The sequence below is a fragment of the Pungitius pungitius genome, chromosome 8 (assembly GCF_949316345.1).
Source record: "Pungitius pungitius chromosome 8, fPunPun2.1, whole genome shotgun sequence".
In the NCBI taxonomy this organism is placed as follows: Eukaryota; Metazoa; Chordata; class Actinopteri; order Perciformes; family Gasterosteidae; genus Pungitius; species Pungitius pungitius.
Window position 1 is genome coordinate 12,741,417 of NC_084907.1, and position 22,815 is coordinate 12,764,231.

Here is a 22,815-nt window from a genome sequence, read left to right on the forward strand (position 1 = left end):
TCTGGAAAGGTGTTACACATCTAAAATAGTATTTATTTGTGATTTATGGATATTTGTGGAAATTGTTTACGGCACAAAAAGAAAAAATGATAAAGGGTAAGAACATATAATATATTTATTTGCCTTTGATGACTGCAAATAAATAGATAAAAACCCCACGCCACATCAATTCCCCCCCCCCCCCTCCCCCGCTGGAGTTAAGGTGTCATCTCTTCACTGAGCATTATCTGCACTCCTGTTCATTACCCGCTCAATGCTGCTGCCCCCCAGCAACAAGGGGGCAAACCCCATATTAAACCCCCCTCCCCCCCACGGAAATCACAAGGAGCTCCTGTTCATTTGCTTAATTACCTAATTAACAGAAAGCTAATTACTTTGTTGTGTGTGTGCGTGGAGACGCTGTTACGTAACTGATAGGGATCCTCAATTAATTTGTAACTACACACATGCAGTCGGGGGCCTTTAATCCACACGGCGCATCACCAAACAAAACGCACTAATAAAGGGAGGAGGCTGCTGGGCCCCGCATTGACATGCAGATCAAGCCCAGGAAGAATTAGCACGATGGCGCGTTCAGATTGTCTCCACCAAGCCGCGCGTACGTCACCGTGTTGTTCTCCTTAATTACACCAGACAATCGTGTTTACAACCTTCTGAAGAACAAAAAAACCCCACCAAAAATCCTGCAGTAATCCTGTGAAAGACTCGGCTCGGTACACAAATGGAAGGAACAGAACTACAAATCCTGTTAGGGAAACAATGGGAGGCCCGTTGTGTGGAGAGATAACGTGTTGTGGAGGGGGAAGACGTCATCGCAACACTTTCAGTTCCACAAGTAGTTTTCTCTCAGAGGTGGGGTCAAAAGGGGCCGCTGAGGTCATTGAACACAACGCCAGGGAGGGACGGAGGTGACTGCTACAACATGTACTCACATCCACCTCTACGCTTGGAATGTGCTATTTACAACCCGCAGGTTGGAGGACATGCTTTTGTATATTTTAATGATGTTAATGACAAAGACTATTTCATGCATGTGAGGAAGGTGAAATGTCCTTATAACTATTCCACTAACCTGCTTAACACAAACTAAACCGGGGAACCCGTTACAAGACCTGGGAACACATCACACCCCGTCACAACCATCATTGTATTTATTTACACCTTTTTTCATTAACCAATCTTGTGTTGGAATTGTTGTTGTCAAACGCGTTTATGTATTTATGTCTATAATATTTATGGTCCGTTAAAGACTCAAGGAAAGTGTGAACGTAACAGAAGGCAGGTTTCCCCATGTTTTTGTTTGCCCTCCATGTGCCTTCGTCCACACAAAGGTTTGTTGCTTTTGTTACATGTTACTCTCATGTGTACCACAGGAAACTACATCTGAAATCTTAAAAAAGCAGCTGTTTTCACAAACATTATTTTTCAGATGTTTTAACTTGACCTATAATATTTTATTATATATAATATAATATTAAAAACCCATATAAGTAATACTACTAGTACTAGTAGTACTACCAGAGCTTTTTTTAAATTTAAATAATAATAAATATTATAGAAAATAAATATTATAGGTCTGGTAGTACTACTAGTACTAGTAGTATTACTTATATGAGTTTTGGGGAGGAAGTGTTTTTTTAATTATTTGTCATCGTCAATATGCTACAAAAAGTTTGCAAGTATCCGTTGAAGCTCGATCGGACTTCATGTCATCATTCACCCATTCATACACTGATGGCAGCAGCTACCACACAGTGGCACCTGCCAATCAGTCCCTAACATTCACACACCCGATGATTGAGCAGGTCGGCAGCGCCCCAGTGACAGGGCCCGGCCACAGGGTGGCGCCCCCCACCAAGAAAAGGACCGAGAGACCTGTCGAGCGGCGCGGCCATGATGGACGTCCTGTGGATCAGAGAGGAGCGAGCTGAGCTCCTCAGTCCTAGAACCAGGAGGAGGACAACAACAGCTTTAAGGCCACATGAAGGCGGCTTTGTGAACTGGACTGTTGGACCTGCGCGTGCTGGTTCTCCCTCTTACAGATTCTTTTTTTTACATGTTTTATTTGCACTTGTTGTGACTGCTGAGGTGAAACTGTAAAGCAGTTAACAAAAGTAAACTAAACTATTCAAACAAAACAAATAAAAAATGCAAAAAAGGCCCAAGCACAGATTGTTAGTAACTTCCGTGTAATTCAGACATCTTTAGAATATGTTGAGGAATTTAACCACATGCCAGAAAATAGAAGCAGAAAACCTGTCCCATGGTTATCTCTACGTGTCTTTTAATAGTTAACAGTTTAAAAAACCTCTCATAGTTCATACATCTAAAAAGAAAGAAAAGGGAGAAGTGTTCTGAAATTACAGGTTAATTCGGTTGTAATTAGTCGTGTTGGACATTTGATGGTTTCTGACGGCTCGCTCTCGCGTGTCACACTTTAAAGTGAAGCGTTTCACTCTTTTAGTCCACCCGAAGCAGCGACGCGTCCTCGTGCGATTGTGATGCGGCGGCGGAGGATCCGCCACGCAACGGACGCTGTTTACCCGGCAGGTGGATATGACGTCACGGACTTGGAACATCAAAAACAACAACATCCAAATCCGCGGTTCTTCCCTGTTTTTCTAAGTTTTCTCCGCGTCTAAAAACTCTGAGCAGAAGCAGAAGAACCGGGAGCCAGCGGCGGCGAAGCTCCACGTCCCGTCCGCGGTGAGACGACCTCTCTCCTCCTCCTAGTTTAAGATCGTAAGTTAGTCCCCCCCCCCCCTCCACCTCCGCCTCCACCCGGCCGCTGCTCCGCCGTGTTTACGCGATTTGTTGTCGCGTGCACGGGTTCGTTATTACGTCGCTGTCCCCGCGCGTGCGCGTATTCCTCGCCGTGAAGCCGTGTCCACGCGGGTGAGTTGTGTTACCTTAACGTTAACCGCATTGCCTGTGCGTGTCGGTGCGGGGACGTGAACGCGTCCCGCTGCGTGCGCTCACGTCCGCGCACCGACCCGCGCGTTTTGTGTCTTTGTGAAAGTTGTGTTTGTTAAACTTAGTTGAGGGTCTTCCCCCCCCCCCCACCGCTTCCTCGCACCTCCCGCGTGGCCACGACGCGTGATGGGGTCGTTCGGTGAGAGCCGTCGGTCGTTAACGTGGCGTTAGTTGTGCGGGGGCGGGGGGGATGTCGCGTGAGACCGCAGAGGGAGCGTCCTCTCCCCCCCACGTGTCGCCCGTGGACCGAAGGTCTTCCACCGCTTCGGACCCCCGGAGCCGCGGCTCGTTGAAACGCGGATATTCAACAGTACAAAGGGTTTAGACTCTTCACGTCTAAATAGTTTCCAGGTTTTACTTGACTTTTCTTCTGGGGTCGGACTCCGCGTGACGGTTAAAGGGGACATTTTTATCAACTTTAAAGGCGCGGAAGTTGCAGAACACTTTTATTCAATTTGCAAAAATAAGCCTTAAATTGTGTTAAATCAACATTGACTCGTTATTGCCATTGAGTGGGAGAAAATTAAGTCTATAATAATAATATTAATAGTAATAATAATAATAATAGTGTTTTACCATCCAAAGAAAATGAATTTGCCCTGTACAAATAAATTCAAAGCAATACAATACATTTATATTAAAAATATTTCAGCTGCCTTTTAGCTTTGTTTTAATTTTATATTCTATAACAGGTGTATTGAAGACAAATGGGCACCAGTTACTAGTACGATACTGGATTGTTCTATGCAGTTTCTTTAATTCTAAAATAAGTATGCATATCATAACCAAATGTCCAAAGTAGTTAATCCATGACGTATTAGTCTTTTTGTAAAGTGAGACAGAATTTGTATTCTCCCCAAAAATGATAACTTCATATAAAAAAAAAAAGATAGAGATTATGTATCTCTATTGAGAGTGAATGATATATTCCCCTAATATATATTTTTACAGTAAATCTGCAGCTGGCAACAGCAGGACATTTTTACAAAAGGGAAACTGCAGCTTTAACAGCGATTGCTGGCAGTGCTCCCTCCTTCTTGGTCTTTGGATTAGTCATTGTCTGAGGGGGGAAAAAAAACCCACGTTTTTTTGTAGGAGAAGTAAAGTAAACAGCCTCCAACAAGCGAACCTTGACAACCCAGATTAAGGAAAACATTGGAGATCAAACAGCGCTGCTGCTGGGCTGTTGTCATGAGCTGCCTGAGAGAGAGCTGCAGACTATTTGAACAGGCACCGGGTTTGTGTGCTCACTTATGCAGAAATGGACCCTTTGCAAATGCTGACCCTAGGTTTAAAAAAAAAAAAAAAAAAAAATGCAGGGTGAACCTTCCCTCCGACTTTTCCCCGCTTTCCCGCGTGACGCAGCCCGGCGCTCTGATGGGAACTCTAACGCCATTCCTGCTAGAAACGTCTGCACTTTCGCTGCTCCGTACCACGACTGAATAAATTAAGTATGCAGCAGGGGAGGAGGGGGGGGTTAAGAAGATGCTTAAAATTTGAGGAAGAGCAGCTGTATGCGCTGCAATGACGCAAGATCCTTAACGGCAGCCGCCTGTGATTTAGTATCGTGTGGAAAGCCCTTGTTTCTCGCTCGGCCTCTCCAGGCGCGGCCCGAGGCTCTCCTTTGTAGCCGGTTGAGGTTCAACGGGTAAGAAAGTAATCAGTCACTCAGGCATTCAGCGTGAGGACTCCCATCCCCGAGTGGAGCGGCCCTCTCTTTCATCTGACGGCTCAGTATTTGTGAACACACACACACACACGCACCGTGCCGGGTACGGAGGGCCCGCCGGCAACCGGCGAGGAGGGTGATTTTCCTCCCGTGCAGTGTGGGGAAATAAGGTTTCCCGTGCGTTTGCTCCGTTGTTTCTTTCAGATTTATTTGCCTTTCTTTACCCCTCATTTGGTTTCAGACGCAAGACGCACCTCGAAGCACTTGCACTTGACACTTTTTTTTTCTCTCCCCCCCACAAAGCGAGTGACGGATGAATAAAGGGAATTCTTCTGGTCGTTTTTTTTCTTTCTTTCTTTTGCACGTTTGATTGACTTATCGCGAGGGCGGCAAGAGCCCGGGGCCACGCGAACACGAGAGCAGCGCGCTCATTAGTGCCGTACGGAAGTGATTACAAAGGCAAAGCGGTACAATATTTGGCGGGTTAGTGTGTCCCGGGGCCCCCGTGGCGTGGCCGGGCAGACGGGCCCGTCCATGCCGGCGAAGGCCATCGGTCAGAGAGGGGAGCAGCTTCAGGGTTGCTCCTGTGCAGCGCCGCGTCTCCATGGAGACGGCCAAAGCACTCGAGACGCCCATTGACTCATGCAGCCATTAATTACTGTCTTCTGCTGTGATCTGACCTTAATAAAGGGAGGGACGCTGTCAAAAATCAGTTCTCCTCCGTGTGCATCACCCAGCGTCATTAAGAAAAGACCTCACTGCTGCTGTTGTCCTTCAGTCCGTCGGCCGTGTTGCTCTCGGATGAAAGCAGTGTTGTTATTTTGTTGTTTTATTTGCTTGCCGTGCATGCGGCGCCTGTGTGAATTTAGATCTACAAATATCAGCGTCCTGTCTGAGGCTAAAGATGCAATCAACAGTTATTAATCTTCAACATCTCGTATACAAAAAAACAAAAGGACATTAGCGCATTTAAGTAATCAGCCAATGCTCTTGTTCCTTTTTACAATAAATCATTTAGATAAAATGCAGCGTGGTTGGTATGAGGTATTAATCTTTGCAGCTGGATGAATCGCTGCAGGAGGCCAGCTGGTTTGAGTGAGCGTGTCGCTGAAACGTGATGAAGACAAACTCGCAACTAATAGAAGAAAAACTGAAGCGAGTTGCGTGTGTTGTGGTTTGCGTCGACATTTGACACCTACTTCAGGGTAGTGAAACTCTGAAACCTATTCAGGATGTATGGGTCTCGTTAAATGAACATATTTAACATTCAACTAACACTCTGCACCAAATGGTTGTTTTCCTTGAGGCACACACTATTCCCCGTTCTCCTCTTGAGCGAGTTCAAGTAATACTGTTAAAACCGGAGCTGCTCAAATAGCCCTGGTCTGTTTTGGGAATGATGCAGGTAAGCTACAAACATCTTCACCCAGACGCGAGGGGACTCGACCATATGCTGCAGGCGGCGCTCAGCTGCCGGGCCGAACCGCAGCACCTGTCTCCATCAGCTGTCCGGGCGTGTGCGTGGCCAATGGGCTTTACACTGATGGTTGTTGCTTGGGTCATTTCTTTCAGTCAGACGCTGCGGGTTTCGAGGTGTGATGCACGTTGTCGTCTCTCTGTTTGTGTCGTTCTAAGTTGCAGCGCTCCCAGCGGTCCCAGCGCTCCCAGCGGTCTCACAGCCTCCTCGAGCTGTGGCTGAAAGTCTTAAAACGGCGTTGCCCGTGTGCTGAGCACTAATCGGGCCGCGGGTTCCGTAATGATGTTGGGCCAAGGAGAACGGCAAAGAGGAGCCATGAAAGAGTGTCACTTAAACCCCGCTGACTCCCGCCGGCAGCTTGATGCAAAGCCCGGTAACAGCGGCGCGTCTTTAAGGGCCTCGTCCTCCGCTTCTCGCCCGTGTTTTTTTTCCCCTCTCCGTTGGCAGTCGCAGCCGTAATAAGAAACACAACATGGCAGGGCCCGCTCCTCCGTCATCATCGCCGCCGCGTGGAGAGGTTGTTGCTGTTGCTTTGATCATGTCTTCTGGGCGCATCACTCGGGCTTAGCCCGCCGCTCGCTACGTGATAAGCCATCAGAGCACTCAGATCTAAGCCGGCAGCTCCACGGGCTGCAGGAGAGACGGGAGCGAGCGCCGGAGACGAGGAGAGGGCGCCGATGCAAATTTTGTTGACAGACTGTTGCCGCAGCTGTTCTCTTCCTGCCTTTGAATTTGGCGAAGTTGCTGTCCGTCTTCGCTCGTCTCTGCGGGAAGGGGCCAAGTTGCAAGTCTTTCTCTCCGTGCCGCGGATCGGCGCCGTTTCCCGTGATGTTTACTCGGCCATCTTGCCAATTAGAAATGTCTTTTTTTTTTATTTGACTCGTTGATTATTGCACAAACCGAGACGTAGAAGCGCTCCGTTGTGACGCCGCTCCCGCCCCGTCTGCATAAATCAGGGTTTGTGTTTTTTTTTTTGGGCCCCCCATTACGAAAGGGTGCTTCTAATTGACGGGATGTTGCTTGTTTATTTGATATATATTTACCGGCTGGGTGGTAATTGGGGGAGCAGTAATTACCTGAGCTGCAGTGTGTGCAGGGGATGAGTGTGGAGCACGGAGGGAAGACAGCGAGTCACTGTCCTCGTCCTCGTCCTCGCCGACTGTTTAAAGACGTGACAGCGGAGAGCAGGGATGGCTAATTGGGCCCCGCGTCCCTTATACGGGTTCCTTGTTTACTGTGATGATGCACGGTGCAAGATCAAAAGCACGCCGCTTTGTGCAAGCTTTTTCTTTTTTCTTTTGCAGGCCCAATTGTTGCCGATGTACCTGAGCAGTTAATAGCAACAATAAAAAGGTGTGTGTGTGTGGATTTGGAGTCCCTCCTGGATGATGTAGTTCCTTCACTGATAATGGCCTTGTTAACTGAGATTCATTACCTCTTCATTCACGGTCCCCTCTGGATATTGAGGGAGGGGGTTCTCAAGCAGCTCGCTCTGCCTCGGTGAAGTCATACTGATCTTTTCTTTTTTGCCAGCTATTGGTAGAAGGCGGTGACGGTATCTGCCCAGACTCCAGATGATTCAGTTGACCTGAGATCAGGGCGGCTGGGTTGGTGTTTGACTTTGTTTGCTACTCAATTCCACTTTCACACCATCTCTCTCTCTCTCTCTCTCTCTCTCTCTCTCTGACACTCATCTCTCCAATTCCCTCAAACGCACAGAGACGCACACCTTGTTTGTGCGGTTGTGTGATTGCGCTGGCTCTCCCAGTAGATCTGTAGACTTTGTTGTTGTTTGCCTGTATTGGTTGGTGTGTGTGTGTGTGTGTGTGTGTGTGTCTTGCATCGCCTGAGCTCCTTGGAGGGAGTTTGTTTTTGTTCTCCGTGTTGTAAACAGGGCGAGGCTCTGTTCCCAAACCACTCAGTCGGTTATTTTGGCAGGAGATTTTTTTGTTTTGTTTACCACGTCGGTCAACAGATTTCTCTGGGATGGAATAATGTTTCAGGGGGGCAGATCCATCCATCCGTCATCTTTGTGATTTAAAGAAGCACTTCTGTTGATAACTCAAACTTTTTCAAGGCTGTGTGATGGCTCAGTAGAATAATGTATATCTTTAATTAGAATTTTTAGGATGAGACGTTTTGTTTGGCGTGCTACTGAATGATGTTTTAGTAAAACCCGTCATAATGTTTAAATACATTAAGATATAGTTTTTTCATGTTGGAATAGTCCCCATTGCGAATAATGCTCATGACCATAGCAGATAACATATTCAGTAATCTTCACAATTTTCTAACTTCATTGAAAAGGGTTTTCACGAGATGAAAAATGATGCCCGGCATCCGAGGCTCCTGTTGATCAGGTGTTTGATGCAGCAGCAGCACACACCTGTGAGTTCAGGGTTTGACTATGTGTTGCCCACAGGAACAGGAAGGTGTTAATGCCGACTCAGCGCCTCCCGGGGCTTAATGACCCTGAGACACAGACTTGCTCCTTATTGTCCTGCGGGAACTGTGAATCTTCATGCGACTTTACGCTGATGTCGTCCCAGAGACTCACCTGTGCCGGCACACCTGACTTGTTCCTGTTCATCAGTCCTCAGTGAGAGGTGCTGACACACTGCAGTGTTTACTGTCTGGACGTTTACTGCACCTGTTGTAAAGGCCTTTTTGTGTTGTGTGTGTGTGTGTGGAGTGTGTGATGCACATCAATTCCTCGCCGTCAGAAATGAGTAAATCAATCCATTCATATCCCACTAAAGGGGGGGGGGGGGGATTTGTGTACTTTGTACGCAACCGTACGCTGCCGTGAGGGCGCTCGTTGAAATCCTTTTAATCACTGAGACCGAGCCGCGTCGTCTCGTCTTTGCGTGGAAGTGAAATGAATAGATGAGCGGTCTCCTTTTAGAGCTTAATGGCCACATCAGAGCGAGAGATGGATGGCAGCTAAAAATTCTGTCTCCTTCATGCACTCTTTCTCTTTCCCTTTCACTCCGTCACGCCGGTCTCTCTTTTTCCACAGTAGTGAAAGACCTGTCAGAGGGGAGAGCAGTTTGAGACGCAACAATCACACACCGGCAAAGAAGAAGTAGAGGATCGAGCGTTGGCTCGCGTGCGATTTCACGCCGGTGCGACCGATGCTGGATGTTGTTCCGCCTCTGGTTTAAGTCTCATTGATTGCGGCGCCACACCCTCCCGCCAGGTCCACACCCAGTGAGATCCTGCCAGTCGGAGGCCCACCACATACCTGCGAGTCAATATGTGGAGTGACCACCTGATCCTTCCTGGTTCCCCCTGTGTAGGCTCACTGTACACGTTCTCACATCATTGCTCATCCAATGCTTCTTGTTTGGACTCTGATCCCTGAAGAAGGTTTCCCCCGCTTTACGAGGGCCAGACTTGGAGGAAAGGGGGGGGTCTGAACAGGTAATACTGTTGTAGTTCACAAATGTATGCTGATTAATGTGTTGAACGTGTGTTCACATTATTTCAGGGCAGTGAGCAGCTAAAGGTAAATAAAGGTGGTCTGCTCTGTTACGCTGAAACTCTTTTCTCAGTATTACAAGTCTTTTGGAAAACAACAAAATCGCTTCATTAAGTGTCATCAGGGCGAAAATGCTGCATATCCATTGTGAAAAAGGTGCGTGGGGGCAGCTGTATTGTACAGTCGTAGGATTACAGCCCGTCATCCACATGGTTTCTGTCCTGGGATCCAACCGGTTTCCACTTTTGAAAATAGCAGAGGACTGTGATAGAATAATAATACCGACGACAAGAGTGAGCTCTGCCAGTTCACCTCTGGCTGAAGGAGAGTCCCAGTTGTCCTCTTTAGAGGGAAGCTGAAGTGAAGGCTCCTCTTCGAGCTTTAAAGAAGAAGACACTTGAGTTTAATGTAAATGATTTGCGTGGAGTTTGTCCCCGCTGACTACGGCCGTTCGGACCGCTCCTCTCTGGAAGCGCGCCAAGTGAATTTTCTGCGTCGCGGGGCGCTCGGAGAGCGGGGAGCGCGGCGCCGAGGCTCCATCTCCTCTCCGCCTCCCCACAATCCTTTCACGCGGCGGTGACAATTAGCCAGCTCGACCCGTCCCCAAATGGCAGACGTAATTAAAGAGTTGGCCTTCTGATTACAATGTGTTTATTGTCTGTTTATCGGTTCTGAGCGGCCCATCACACACGGGGAAATGTCTTTAAATGGATTGCTGGCTGTTAACGTACTTGGTGGTAAACGCAATTTCATGTGTTTAACATCTCAATATCTCCTTTCATCAGCCATGTGACAGTTGCCACGCTTTTAACGAAACGAGCAGAAACTGGCACTAAAGAATATGTATAATTTTTTGGGGGAATGGGCCTCTGAACGGGCGCCACGTGTTAGAGCGTGTTAAGTAAATGATGCGATTCATTCCCTCCTCCTCATTGGCAGGCTGGCTGCCACGGCACTTCTGCCAGCTTTAAATAAGTGGCACCCAGATGGCGTTCATGCGATGCCGGCTCAGGAACCCAGGAACCCAGGGGTCAGCCGCCCAGCCGGCTGCTACGTGTTGTGTCACTGGACCAGGTTGTATCTCCGACGTCCCCTCGGTGCAAAGGGTCCCTCTAATGGGGAGGGCGGGATGGACACCGAGGACGGGAGTTTCTTTTGTCTCTCTCTGCTAATGTCGAGCTTTCCTCAGAAAAAAAAGAGCACAGGAGGCAAGTGATGGGCTCTGGAGGAATAGAAGTCGGTCAACAACGGGATTTCTTTACCTTCTTGAGTGGAAAGAAGGAGAGGTCCTTTCCTCCTCCTCCTCCTCCTCCTCCTCCTCCTCCTCCTCCTCCTCCTCCTCCTCCTCCTCCTCCTCCTCCTCCTCCTCCTCCTGCTGCTGCTCTGCAGCTGGCCTGCTCTTTGGGGCCTGCTGTCTCCTGGAGAAGTGGTGAACTGTGTCGTCTCCAGCCACTAACAACTACCAGCTGCAGATCCACGGGACAATTGTGATAACTGAAAAAAAAACTCCACAAACAACCACCGGTTATGCAAATTCTGGGGAAATGTGAGATCAAAGAACCCTATTTGTGTATGACGAGACCGTTTCTTTTATAACACACATTAATAAGTTTGCTATTTTATCTGCTTCAGCATGTCTCCTCCCCCCCCCCCCCACCCCACACACACACAAAAACATCTGTTTATCTTCTGCAGTGCATGTTAAACCCACGCACATCACGGTGAGACAGAAGCTATTTGGAGTTGTGACATGACCAGATGTTCAAGGCAAACTTTTGATCATCGTGGTGGAGAGAGAAGGGTCAAACTGTCAAAAGGTCAAAGGTCGAGCAGTGTAGAAAAAAGGGGAAAACCGCAGCACCGTTGCTTAGCGATGGTACATCCACGCCGCCCTGTTAGCTTCCTGCGTCGCAGCCTGATTGCAGCGTGCGTCCGCTGGAAGACCTCTCCGCTCCCTCTGAACAGCCCCGTCCCATTGTTTAGCCTTTTCTCCCAGTCACCTTGTAATTGTTTCTGTGTCACAAGGCGCTATTAGCATTGCTAGGGGAGGGTAATGCTTTGAGGGGACTCATCCCTCTGAGAGAATGGCTCTCTATCACACTCTCGCATTCTTTTAAAAGGGAAAAGGAAGATGAATTTTGCCCATAAAGGCTGTATCACAAGGGCTTTTTATCCTAAATGGCTCTGGGGATTGTTATCTGTGGGAAGTGTGTCCTGCCTCCGTCGTGTTCAATCAAGTGTCCACTTAGCTGTGACTGCGAGTAATTGTTCCCAAGTGGGCCACACACTGACCTGTTAATGTCTGCGCTGACCCTCTAACCTTGTCAGCACGTCTTGGGGAGGAGTTTAAATCATGTGGATCTCCTGCATGTCTTTACGTTACCGGGTCAAGTGGGCGTCCCCCCCCCCTCCCCCCCCCCCAAAAGACCACTCTCTCGTAATTGTCCCCAGCGCTGTGCGGGTGTTCACAAACTGTGGCTCTTATGAGATGAGGTCCTAGGAGTGGGGTGACTCGATGGGTCAAGCCATTGATCCGATATAGAACTACTGACCCTCACTCACACCCACCCACGATGCTGTCGGCTTGCACTGGTTTCAATAAGTTCCCATTTTGGGGGTGCGGTCAAACGAGCAGCAGGTGCTGGTCAGACGCTGGTCAGACCCCCCCCGCCCCCCCACCCCGGGCACCTGAGAGCTCACAAACGAGAGTCAATTAACACACGCTGCCAAGTGGCGTTTCCTCACAAGGCTGCCATCGTTGGAGTGAAAGGGGGGGGGGGGGGGGACTACAGCCACATGTTTCCACAGCGAGTCGGGTGTCACTGAGAAGGCTTCACAGTCAGAGGTAACAGTTTGAACCGCATGTCTCAGTCTTTCGGTTTGATTTTTATTACTCAGTAATACGTAACGTTTTTAACATCCAGCTCCTTTTATTTGCAATAAAGTCTCCATTCCAAGGCACCCCTTCAAGTGTGTGCTGTTCTAACAACCCCCCCCCCCCCCCCCCCCCAACCTAAATCCTAATATCCCAATAGCATGGGGGGTGTACGGCATATCTTCAGTGGGTAATAACAGCGATGCTAACGGGGCCCTCGCTGGAGTCCTATCGGGGCCCAGGAATGTGCTCCTCTGTGGAAATAGCAACCTGCAGAGAGTCCAATTCCTCACTGGTGAACTACGAGGACCACGGCTTTGTTGTGTCTGGTCAGAGAGAAACAGAGCTTTGAATAACCTTCCCATCGAGTGCTAGCAAAGTGGTACGTGCACATGTCAATGTGCACGTACCACTTTGCATGAAGTGTAGATATATATATATATATATATATATATATATATATATATATATATATATATATATACTTCATGCAAGCCCACACATGCAGACACAACTCCTGTTACGAGGAGAAAACCAGAAGCCATGGGTTCCTCCGCCTCATTTGCGTGGTCTGAAGCGTATCTGGAAGTCATTAGCATCTTTCCACTCGTTTGTCTGGCTACAGATCAGCATTTTTTTTTTTTAGTTCGACGCCAGGTTTAAGAAAGAACAAAATGTTGTCTCCATGTTTGTTTTTTTCCGGGGGCACTAGTCACGCATCACGTGTGGGAACAACCCTGCGTAAGGTGGAGAGCTCTGCTGTGAAACAAACCCACTCGTAAGTGTGTTACAAAGGTTGACCGCCCTTATGTAATAACTACGTCATGGTCCAAAAACGTGTGTTTGACGTCACGTGTCGTGCTGGATTGGCTTCAAAGGGAAAATAATATTCAACTTGTGAATCCTGTAGTCTTATGTTTTGAAGTTCATTCAGCGACGGGAAGTGAGTGCAGCAAGTGGGTTTATGAAAACCCTCCTCACCACGGTTACAAAGGTCAACCACGTGACATGTTTACTGTTTCTCTAGGGTTAGGAATGAATCACAGAAAGTGTGATTCAAACTCCTTTGGAGTGTCGGCCGTCTCTGCTTATCTGCTGAGAGGTTCAGATACCTGCAGATAGTGCATGTGGACAGGAATCGGTGCGTCACATCTTATCAAATACTTGCGGCCGCCGATGATCACTTTTACTTTTGCCTGTTGAAAGCCTGTTGTGTCATTTCTGTACATGCGGGCCAGGTTAGGGGCTCCCCCCACCTTTTCACTTCCTGTTTGTAATAGCTGTCTCTCTCTCTTTCCTCCCCAGTGGTCCTGCCCTTAAGACCGTGAGCTGAATTCTGATTGGAGGAATGGAGCACCAGTCTGTGCTGTCCCAGTGATCAGGGTATGTGGCATCCGTACCTGTTTGGTGTTTAGTGTGTGCGCCTCTCTGACCACGAGGCTTCTTTGTATCGGCCCTAATAAGCTGTAAGCAGATCCCAGCAGGCGAAGCTTTCATCACTTTTACTGCTCAGCTGTTTGGGCCACAGAGTGTGGATGGTACAATAATATCGCTAGAGATTTCTCGGGGAAAAGGTGATCTAATTAACAATTTTACTGAGAGATACAGCAATTATTTTGTATGGATTGAACTGCAGGAATGTTCTTGGGGGGGGGCTGGTCCCAAGCCTCTGTATTACTGCCCACATGTCAGATGCTTCTTCCTCTTAAAAAGGACCAGGAGACCTTGCCGGGTATTCCATACGACAGACTAACTGGGTGAAAGTGACATCATCGGTGTCCGCCCCCCCTCCCCCCCCACCCCCGAAAAACACACCCCACCCCCTCCCAAATTAAAATAATAATCATTAAAAGAAAACTGCGGGGCGCCCCCCAAATATATGGGAAGGGGAAACACTGACACCTCCAGCCGACCTTTGCCAATTGGAAAGTCAGTGATGATCGGAGTAAATTCTGCACATTGCCCTTTACCTGAGCGTTGCACCGTCAGCTGCTCTGCCTTGGTGACTTTTCGGGGAGGGGGGGGGGGGGGGGGCGCGCTCACTGTGTCTTTGCCTCTCGCTCACCTCTGTCCGCCCTGATTGGCCGAGCACTTTCTGCACTACGCTCTGGCTGCTCTCCAGTGGCCGGCGAGCCCCCTGATCACAACACAATGTGACATTTGTGCAGCGGTAATGGAATCTGTGTGCAATTAAATCTCTGACTGTGAAGAGGAGTCTACCCCCCCCACCTCCCCCGTCTCCTGCCATTGGCAGCAGTGGGGGGGGGGACGACACAATGATGAAATCTTCCCAGCAGGGCCCTTCACCACAGGCTCTTTCCCAATCTCTGTGTCAGGTTGTGTTTTTTTTGCGTTGCATCTGTCTGGCAATCAATTACCAAAAACGTCCGTAATATTGCGTGAAAAAAAAAGAAAAGAATATTCAACCCCCCCCCCCCCCCCCCCCCCCCAAAAAAAAAAAGAAATGACTGTTGTTGTTTAGCGGTGAGCGGCGTTGGGAGTGAGGACCACGCAGAGTGAGACGCAGGCAGATCCGAGGGTCATATATCGCTCCTCCTCTTCCTCCTCTTCCTCCGCTGGCACTTAATGCCTCATTTGTGGGCTCTGTGGCCAATGGCTCGAGCCGGTGATCCGTTGCCATAAAAGGAAGCTTTTCCCTCTTTGCTGATGGGGCATTTGCTGGTGAGTTAATACCAACCCCTCCCCCCTCTACCATCAGCAAACTCATATCTAATGGCTTTGTGCATCCCCATCAGAGTAGCTCATAAACATAGAGCTCTGGGCCGAGCCACGCCGTTGAAAGCGCTTCCCTTGAACTTGTGTAGGAGTGTTTCCCGTCCTGTGTCCTCAGTGGGTGGACAGAGACGCAGGATATCCAGGTCAGGGTTGGGCTGAATCCTCCCCGCGTCGCGTCTCTCATCTGACTCCTGTGATTTGGGAACGTTCCATTGCATTGAAACGGACAAGGGTCACACCCAGCTTTAACACCAGCGCTGCTCCATCCGGCCCCGTGCAGCTTCGCTAGCTATTTATTTTGTGGTGATGCATTATTAATGTCAGCGTTGGATGAAGGGAGTGCTGTCTGAGAGAATAAGAGGGTCACTCTGTTTCTTTTTTTTTTTCCTCACCCAAGGGTTAATTTGAACAAACAATCACACAGCCTCCCTGTTTCCTCGCTGCACTGTGGGCTCTGATCAAAACTGCTTGGCTCTCAACTTTATTCACCAACATCCTGCTGAACAAACACAACACAACACTACTCCTCTCGCCGCCCCCCCCCCCCCCCCCCCCCCCCCGCTGGGTTTACTTCGCCCCGTTAGTGTCGTTCCAGCAGGCGGGTTAGATCCGTCTGACAGACGCAGGAAATATTGTTTTAATTGTATAATCGACGGTGGCCACTCGTGCGGAAAAAGGATCACACATTGGTGCCGATTTTGTCTCTGCACAGCAAATGAACAACAATTGGGGGTCCTCGGGATAGAACAGAACCCCCCCCCCCCCCCCCCCTCCTGCCCCCGCGGGAAGGTTGTGACATGCTCACGGAGATGTTTCTCTCTTTAAGTAACGCTTCTGTTCAGCGATGCCTTGAACTCGGGTGAAGAAGCACGACAAAGGGAAGGAGGACCGAATCCCACTCGGCTTGTTTCTTGTCCGATGCCGGGCTACGGACGTCTTTGGCTCCGTATCCTGCCCCTCCGAACCCCCCGCTCCTCTCCTGTAAAACATTCCCATGAACGAGTTTGCATGAAGCACCTATCTTAACTGCCGATTTGGTTGGAATACAACAACCGCTATCACCTCTTCCTGTTTCAAAGAGCGAGGGGTGTTTTACCTGAAGCAACCCGTTTAGCTCAGTCTCACTTCCTTCAAGCTTCCTCCCTCAGATCATAGTGCTTCTGGTTTGGAATGGAGCTCGTCCCTCATTGCATCCTCGGCACATAGGATGTCGTCACTGTTGATGCAGTCAACTGCTCAGAGCGGAATGTTGCCGCTGTTTTCACAAAGGCTTTGTGTCCGGATTAACCGTTGAGGATGTTCATTTGCACTAATATGTTGATTCATACGATACTTATCGCGCCACTTGGTGTCCCGTAAACGGGCCATTTGGAGATTTGTTTATCCTGCCGATCAGATAACAACATACGTGTTTCTGTAACATGTAAATTTTGCCGGTTATGCATCGCGGAGCTTGAACTGAGATGCTGTTGGCACCTGCGTGCAGTTCTTGAGCCGAACTTGTTCAAGGGTAGTGAAACAATGGGGAGGGCTATGTTTGAGCTGCTGTCACTTCTGCTCCTGCAACAGTTAGGCTGCTTGCATTGACGGGACCTTTTTTTGTTGTCAAAGGAGCAGCCCTAAAACCAGCAGACACGTAATGCGCTTCCTTTAAGGTCTCCCGTCGCTTGCTTTTCCTGCCTGCATGATTAGCACAAACATAGTGCTTCTAAACTGCTGATCACATTTTTAATATAAGTGTTATGAGTTTTTCACGGGCAGTAACTCATAATGAAGATCCATATGGTTCCGAGCTGAAGGGCCGCTCGGCTCGCCGATCCCATCCCGATGCCTGCAAGCGGAACCTCTAACGCGTTGTGGCGCGATCGGATGGCGAGAGTTGCTTTGTAACTGCGGCCTGATAATCCACCCTAAAGATATCCACACACAGAGCCGACGTGTTGAATGTCTGGCAACACAAAGCCCTGTGATAATGCAAGGGGGAAGGGGGGGGGGGAGGATCAGCAGGTAACAAGGCGCTCCCCTGAGGAAGCAGCGCGTGGCTTTTGAATTGTACCAAACAAAACCCAATCAAACGCCTCGTAGCGTTGATTTCCTCCTCCTGGATGATGCCGTAATGAGAGGTGACCGGAAAGACTCGGGGGCCTGGAACGGCGCCGGGAGGACAGGAAGCGCCACGCAACCGAGCTAAAGTGCAGCCAGAAGCAAATTAAAGCCCATATCTGCCATCTCCCTCGCCTCCCTGCACTTTCCTGTTTGGACTTGAAGGCGATCGGGAGCCAAGGTGGTGACAGTCGACGGAAGCCGCGCGGAGGGGAGAGAGTATTTATTCACAGTGAGACGCAGCGATGCTTGTTCAGGATGCAGTTTCACGCAGGAAGTGCCCCCGCACCCCCCCCCCCCCCCCCCCCCTCTATAAACAAACAAACACACACACACACACACACCTCCGCCAATCTCTCTCCACCATCTCACACTACACCCCCCCCCCCCCCCCAGGTTTGATGAAGAATGGGAAGTGGGTTATTGGGGCGGGGGAAGCGGTCGGGTCGCCGGGGGGGGGGGGGGGCATTGTGTAAGCGGCTGCGTCTGGATGCAGCCAGCGAGGAGCTCACTCAGCGCGGCTTCCTGCCCGGCCCAGGAGGTGGTACCGGAGTCAACGCGGGTCACCGACAAAAAGGGAGTGCAGGCATTAAGATTGCATTGTGTGACAAAGGTTGTGTTGAAGCGAGGAAAACACGAGAGAGAGAGAGAGCGGCCAGGCATTCGACCTTGTAAAGCCGGGTTTGGGGGGGGTAAGGGGGGGGTTGAAGGTGTGTAAATCTCAGTAATTACACTGAACACTGGTTGCTGCAGTACAATTACCTTCGGTGTCGCCCCACCACGCAGCGTCCACATTGCTCGCGTCATACCAACCAGGAAACTTCACACAAGTAGAGGTGAAGATGGATCAGGGTCTGGAGACTAGCGGCAGGCGGGGGGGGGGGTTGGTGCGGCAGCGGCGTCTAAACTCTCCGGAACCTGCCACATAAAACCCACATCTGCTCTAAAAATCTGCCCCCCCTGCACGTCCAGGCAGCGTTAATAATGAAATCATTTTGTCCTTACTATGTCTCCGACTCGTGACAGAAGGTGCTCAAACTTTTTGACGCGTTTAATGGAACCTCGCTCGCTGCACAGATGTCTTAAGCTGCGATACCACCACCCAAATTCTATAAACAGCTTAGCGAGTGATGCAACAGAAGCCGAGGTCGTCATTACAGGCACACGGTTATTTCAGTTCAGTCTGTGAAAGAGGAAGTGAGGTTTCTCCCCTCAAGGTGTCATTGCTCTCGATGTACTGCGCGCTGACAGAAACAACAGTACTTAAATCTCAGGTCTGATCAAAGGCACCAGCTATTAACAACACTTCAGTCCTTGGTCCATACGGGCTGACCGTATGTTCTTCTCATTTCATGTAGAGGCCAATTTAAGAGCGTCCACATGTTGTTACATCATAACACATCCCACGTGCAGTGACCGTGAAAGCTGCCAACCCATCAATTACAGATTGTGTTATTGGTTAAAAGTTTTGATTAGTCAGCTGTTCCCTTCCTCGAGAATGTCTCCACTGTGTCTTCTCCGCCTGGTAGGTGGATGTGTCTTGTTATTTCACCGGGCTTCCCGTTGAGTGCGGGCGGGGTCGTAGCCCTAATTGATGTTTGGAAGATGAGCTCAATTGAATGAGTCATTAAACCTATCACCGGGGTTTCATTAAAAGCCCCAAACCGAAAAAAAGAGAAGAGAAATCTGTTGCGGAATATTTCCTTTCAGCGAGAACAGGAGGTCGGATTGGTAAAAAGGCAAATAATATATGTGTGAGATTGATCAGTGAGTAGCGACCCCATTATCTGCTGAGATGTTAATTACACTGTGCTCGGCTAGCATGTCAAACGGCAGATAATTGAAGAAGGTAAAAGATGTGCCACACTTTATTTATGCTGTCACTTGGGGCCTTTTTCTTTCCCCCATTCAATTCTCTTCACTTTCTTTTTTTCGCCCTATGATGTATTTATTGTTGGGTAATATTACAATGTCAGAGTTTATCATTTTTGCAAGGATATAATTCACAATCATTACTGTGTGTGTGTGTGTGTGTGTGTGTGTGTGTGTGTGTGTGCGTTTTCCTGGCTTTGTTCTGTCTGAATTTTTCTTAGAAGATATTTTATTTTAAGGTCATTTATTTGACAAATACATTTACAGACCGTATGATGCTTCTTATTTCTTCATTTGTTTTACCTTCACCTTCCTTAAAAAGAAGAAAAGAAAACACAAACCTCTGAAATTTAAGCGCCTTTTTTATGTGCCATACCACGCCGCCGCCACGACACACACACCCCCCCCCCACACACACACACACACATACGTGATCGCTTGACGTCTGTGAACCTCCTATTGACAGTTTGTACGCCGTGAGGACGCGCCGTACCTGTTTGTCACTTCACTTGCTTATTGAGAAAGCGACAAAAACTCCTTTCTTGTGGTTTCCTGAACTGTGGTGTGCTGCAATTTAAAAAGGTGTCTGCACGCACGGATCGACGCTCCCCAGTCCTCCTCCACCTGTTGTCATTATAACTCGGGGGCGGAGCTTGACGGAGGGGTTTGGCTGATGGACATTGGCAGCACCGATGATGATGTAGTGCATCACCTGGTGGACGCTGCTAATAAAGAGGAAATAAACATCCAGTCCGTTCCCGTGACACTGTCTCCGTCTTCTGACTTTTTTTTCTCTCTCTCAAATGTCAAATAATCAGCAGCTGCAACAGCGAAATATGATGATTAGTGGCAAATATTCGACATGAAGGGAACAACTGTGATGTGAGTTGGTGTTGAAAGAGGGAAGAGCGTAAAGCCGTCCTCTTCCTAACAGGAAGCTGTGAGCCGAGATGCAGCCGACGACCTTTGCTCCAACGTCGCCAGCCCTCCTTCTCCATTTCTTATCGGACCAAACGTCTAGCGCAGCGTCTCTTGCTCGTGTGCAGACCAGAAGGCACCGCGAGGCGGACAACGTCCCCGGGTTCCATGTTTTTATGGCATCAAGTGTTTGTCTCATTTTGGCCACTCTTGTGTTTTCCGGAGAGAGACACACAGAGAGAGAGAGACACAGAGAGAGAGAGAGAGAGAGAGACCTGTGCTCCTTCTCGCCGTGGCAGTGCAGCCTCATCCGCGCTCGAGGTCTGTACTTTAATGGGCTTTATTGATCTAAACAACATCAGGGGTTGCGGTGATGTTATTAAGGCCGAGGTAACTTATGTGTAATTCCACTCCAACAATATATTAGCCTTTTATTGGTCTAAATAACTCTGCCTTTTGGACAGTAATGCACCAGTAAGTCACAGCGGCTCTTCACGTCGGCAGGATCTTTAATAAAGCACTTCCTCTGGACGTCCTGCTGCGGAGAGAGTGAGAAACGACAGGTTTCAAGGCCTGCTGGGAAGTTTCCATGCCATCACTGTGAATGATCTCTTTGGAATACATAAATAAAGCGAGAGGAGCGGTGTGAAGTGGAATCGGGGGGGGGGGGGGGCTGTGCAAGTTTGTACAAACAAGTGCTCCAGCGCTGTCTGTTCTGTGAGGAGGATCTGGAGCATCGTGGACCAGTTAATCTGCATTAATCAGTTGGCTATTGGAACACAGATTTACGTAAAGGGCCCCACATTGTCCAACATGACGGATCAATGTCGTCTTGTGATTTCGTAGGTGCTATTTTCACTGTGATGAATGTATGCACACAACACTCACTCAGAACCCATTCCTTTTTTAAACGAGCATAAATAACCCACCATCTATACTTAAAACCTGTTTTTGTACTAAATCGTTTTACATGTAATACTATCATGACACATAATCAGAGAGAGACACACCTGTTTTAGCTTTAACGTTTTGTGAAATGATGTAAACATTACATTTGCATTTCATGCGGAGGGCAGTTAAGGGTTTGGGTTGACATCCGTGTTTTGTTGGCCTAAAGCTCCTAACAGCCCCTATGAAGCAGCAGCTGTTTGCATGGGCCACCAGCACCAGAACAAACAATGCCGATTAACGTATGTCAAACAAAAGTTTCATACAGAAACCAACGCTTGTGATTCCCAGGAAGAAAAAAATCCAACGATGACTTTTCAAGGTCAATTCTTTAGAAGAACCGATGAAGGAATAAATGATGATGCATCCAGAGTTCTGTGAGTTATAACCCGTCTAATGTAGTGATAATGAAAAAGAGATATAGTTTTGGTAGTTTGTCATTGATTCGAGATATATGTGTGTGCAAACTTGTCAAAGGACAGTTGTGATATTTCTTTCCTTTCAAGGGCATCATAAATGTAATATTTATACGAAATAACGAACCCATTTATCTGGAAGTGTATTTTCAGGGGGCCGGGGGGGGGAGGTAGCGTCTCATAATTTGCAGCTATTTAAAGCCTCGGTTTTGGTAATGAATTATTTTGTCATCTCGACTGTGATGAGATTCGTCTTTAATAACTGTAACAATTATTTTATTAAAAAGAGAAGCCATGCATTACGGCTATCTCGCCGAGGTCTCAAGCTGGAAGGGATTCTCATTAAGAGCATTATATTACCCCCCCCCCCCCCCCCCCCGTGTGCTTTCAGCTGGATGTCCCGCTGAAATTGCATTAGGTGTCAACAATGTTTGTGTTGGAAGTAAGCAGTCATATTTACACAGGCTCGGCTTTTCATTTGCCGCCTGACACCGGGAGACGTATTAAAAAAAATAAAAAAATACTAATGTTCTGTATCTGATTAAGTCACTTAGAGAGAAACTCCTCCAAAGTGTTGACTTTTAATATAAGGCACAAAGACACACATCTTCATTTGGAGTTGAGGGAACTTTTGATTGCCGGAGATTATACAGTGATTCATTTAGTTGGCAACCCCCCCCCCCCCCCCCCCAGCAACCTCTCTCCCAACATTGTCGATCCCTCCCCAAATACCTGTGAGCATCAGGTTGTTTTTGCGTGGTGATTGATTGGCGGCGCCTTGTGTTTCTGCTGATGGCTGGCGTGGCGTGCGGCGTTGCGGTAATGGTTGCGGGCCCCGGGTTGCTGCTAATGACACGCTTGTAATTGTTTGTCAGTGTGATAATTCGCCGTTTCCTATTTCCTCCAGAGGTCGGACATTTGACGGAGGAGGGGTCTTGTCAGGAAGACAAAGTGCTGTCATTTGTCACCAGCTAAATGAGCCTCTCTCCTCTTGGTTTTCAACAATATTACATTCACAGATGCTTTTTTTTAGGTGGAAGCTGGGAGGCCATTGGCTCACCCAGTGCACCTCGATTAAGACCAAACTGCATCCTGTGCTGCTGACATACAGAAACTGTTAACTGTATTTCACAGAAACACAGAAGTGAAATCACAGAATGTGGTAATCTGTTATTCTTAGTTTATGCCAGGAGTCATCACTTCCTTAAAATGTTAATTCTATTTCATCATTGAGGGGGGGGGGGGGAGACCTTTTATCCGTAAACTGTTATTTCTGGTGTCACCGTGCCGCTCCGTCTCCACGGTGACGCCACTCACTTTGGAGGCACATCATCGCCCGTCTGTGTC

At 48.5% G+C, this 22,815-nt stretch overlaps 1 protein-coding gene across 6 annotated transcripts in view; it reads left to right on the forward strand.

Moving 5' to 3' along the window:
- The first annotated feature begins 2,280 nt into the window (after window positions 1-2,280).
- The window catches only part of foxp1b (forkhead box P1b), a 110,874-nt gene continuing 90,339 nt past the window's right edge, over window positions 2,281-22,815 (forward strand). For 4 of the 6 annotated variants that reach the window (XM_062563858.1, XM_062563862.1, XM_062563864.1 and 1 more), the window contains exons 1-2: window positions 2,754-2,895; window positions 13,781-13,858. The gene's annotated coding sequence lies outside the window, so the exon portion shown is untranslated. The other 2 variants (XM_062563860.1, XM_062563859.1) reach the window with 2 other exon arrangements.